Here is a 3,307-nt window from a genome sequence, read left to right on the forward strand (position 1 = left end):
AAAATATAGCAGTGCAGCGCTCAATACAGGTCAGATGTATACACATAAAATGTACATATTAAACGTACATAAATAAAACGCATGAGGCAAAGTCCCAAAAAGTATATCTTAGTCCGAGGAGATCAAAAGCTGTCCACTTGCAGAAGGGGGATCCCTCAGTTGGCAAGGAAAGGGTGCAGTGATAGGATAAGATTGTATTCGTTGTATCACCACCAATGTGAACCTCCACCAAGGGTCTAGGCTGCTCACCTTATTGAGTAGACCTTCTGCGTTAAAAGCAAGGTCACTCATGCATTCCCTTCCACAGGGTAGATTATGGAGATAGGGGTCCACAGGCAGTATCCCAAATTCAGTCTCATCGGTTGATATACATCATGTTAAAAACAAAAATAACAGGACATAGTGCTCTCCATACGAAAAGGTATAAAATTTATTAAAGAAGAAAAATATTACTCACAAAGCAAGCACTGTTTCCCAGTGCAGGAGTATACAGCATAAAGTGAACCACATGGGTGGCTGTACTGACATCACAGAGCCCCTCGCACGCGTATCGTCCATGTGGACTTCCTCAGCGAATCTGATTGGGGGCCCTTGTGTCAGCTCTTATATCTAATCCTGGTTCCACATACAATTCATGATGATACTGGAAACCCCGCCCACTCTCCAATAATACACAGGTGAATGGACTTAACTACTATGTAGTAGAGAATCAGGAGTGGCTACAAATCTAATAGGACACAAGCAAGCTGAATACACTGATAACTTACTGATAGGCAGCCACCATTCCTCCCTTGTTATGAGCTAAAACATTTCCAGGTCAAATCCTTAACTTCCAATAGCAGTGAACACTGCTGTGTCCTGAAAGACAGCCCGCCCCCATTTCCGGGTCAAAAAAAAAAAAAAAAATTTGCCTACGGCACCTGGTATTCTCCGGCGGTCTCCCATTCAGGTCCTAACCAGGCCCCAACCTGCTTAGCTTCCGAGATCAGACAAAATCGGACACTTTCAGGGTGATGTGGCTGTAGGCAATCCATCTCGTTCGATGGCAGCTAACGCTGCTGCGTCCTGGGAAGAAGCCCGCCCTCTAAAGGGGCATTTGTATGGAGACAGGGATGGGGGCGGGAGCACAACAAACAAACCGCCCCTTTCATACACGTCGCTCACAGACTAAGTGAACGGCAACAGGGAGCGCAGACGTAATGCGCGCTCCGCCCCTCCCTTCCACGTCACCCCCTGGACAGATCGAGATGCAAACTCCAGTCTCCATGGCAACGACATAAAATCGCTCCCAAGAGCGCCTCCTTCATTCCTCTGGCCTGTCAGCGTGGGTAATAACATTCACCCACAATGGCAAGCAGGCTAACATAAAATTAGCAACTAATCAGAGACATAGGGAGCAGAAACAAGGCTAACGTTAATAAAAAAATAATTATAATAAAGTAAAAATTATTAAAATAATGTAATATAGTTATAAAGCTAAGAGGAGGGAGGCTACTCAAAAAGTACCTATGGGGATACCCCAAAGAGGCTATAATTGAAGCATATGGGGGAAGTTCATAAAGTCACCCCCCCTCCCTTATGGCAGAATCCATCCTAAGGTGTCCTACACACTCTTCCAGATGGAGAATGTGTACCAAAAACAAATGCTATTCCCTCCCAGTTGTCACCAGAGGGATATACAAAAAGTGAAATGGAAAAAGTCAAACAAAATACATATATCGCCACCCCATGTAATATCGTGTAGGACCTACAGGGGTTAAAAATATGAATATAAATTTCCCACCCCTCCAATGCTTCATTACCTTCTCTATTCCTTGGGTCCGGTCCTCCCAGACCGACTGTTGTTTATTTACAAAAGAGCTCCTTCTCTTAGAGATAGACTTGCGCCAGGGGTGATAGATCCCCCGGTTTACTTGGTGAATAGAATGCTTGGCTTCCTTAATGGCTTTTATGCCTGTGGACACTGTCCGGCGTGTAAACAGGCTAGAAACAATGTAAAGAAGAGGAAGGAATTTGTGGCTTTTGCCACGGGTAAAAACTACAAAATCAAGGATTTGATTACATGCAACACTGCCGGGGTGGTGTATATGTTGCAATGTGAGTGTGGCTACCAATATGTGGGTAGGACTTCTAGGCCCCTCCATGTAAGAGTCGGAGAACATGTTAACAACATTAAACGAGGACTCCGCACACACAATGTCTCCAAGCACTTCCGACTTTTCCATAACCGCAGCCCTGCGGGGCTGAAGTTCTGGGGAATAGAGAAGGTAGCGAAGCATTGGAGGGGTGGGAATTTCATACAGCAGCTCAGTCGACGAGAATCGTTTTGGGTATTTGAGACAAAGGTTGGGGTCCCTTTAGGGTTAAACGTTGAGTTTGACCTTAATTGTTTTATTTCAGACCGTTAGTTTATGTTGGTTTCTAGCCCCTTACCATTTAGAATATTGGTCCATAATGTATATTTGTTTTGTGGTATATGTATACATTCTAATTGTATTTGTGTACAGATGAGGTGGTTGTACTGATGTCTTTTTATTATAATTTTTCTATCAAATTTATATTCATATTTTTAACCCCTGTAGGTCCTACACGATATTACATGGGGTGGCGATATAAGTATTTTGTTTGACTTTTTCCATTTCACTTTTTGTATATCCCTCTGGTGACAACTGGGAGGGAATAGCATTTGTTTTTGGTACACATTCTCCATCTAGAAGAGTGTGTAGGACACCTTAGGATGGATTCTGCCATAAGGGAGGGGGGCGACTTTATGAACTTCCCCCATATGCTTCAATTATAGCCTCTTTGTGGTATCCCCATAGGTACTTTTTGAGTAGCCTCCCTCCTCTTGGCTTTATAACTATATTACATTATTTTTATAATAATTTTTACTTTATTATAATTATTTTTTTTATTAACGTTAGCCTTGTTTCTGCTCCCTATGTCTCTGATTAGTTACTAATTTTATGTTAGCCTGCTTGCCATTGTGGGTGAATGTTATTACCCACGCTGACAGGCCAGAGGAATGAAGGAGGCGCTCTTGGGAGCGATTTCATGTAGTTGCCAAGGAGACTGGAGTTTGCATCTCGATCTGTCCAGGGGGTGACGTGGAAGGGAGGGGCGGAGCGCGCATTGCGTCTGCGCTCCCTGTTGCCTTTCACTTAGTCTGTGAGCGATGTGTATGAAAGGGGCGGTTTGTTTGTTGTGCTCCCGCCCCCCATCCCTGTCTCCATACGAACGCCCCTTTAGAGGGCGGGCTTCTTCCCAGGACGCAGCAGCGTTAGCTGCCATTGAACGAGATGGATTT

The 3,307-nt window shown here is 44.2% G+C and overlaps 1 pseudogene; it reads right to left on the reverse strand.

The window, feature by feature from the left end:
* Positions 1 to 908: 908 nt before the first annotated feature.
* On the reverse strand, positions 909 to 1,027 carry LOC141109184 (5S ribosomal RNA; annotated as a pseudogene).
* Positions 1,028 to 3,307: the final 2,280 nt, after the last annotated feature.

The sequence above is a fragment of the Aquarana catesbeiana genome, linkage group LG09 (assembly GCF_042186555.1).
Source record: "Aquarana catesbeiana isolate 2022-GZ linkage group LG09, ASM4218655v1, whole genome shotgun sequence".
NCBI classification, from domain to species: domain Eukaryota; kingdom Metazoa; phylum Chordata; class Amphibia; order Anura; family Ranidae; genus Aquarana; species Aquarana catesbeiana.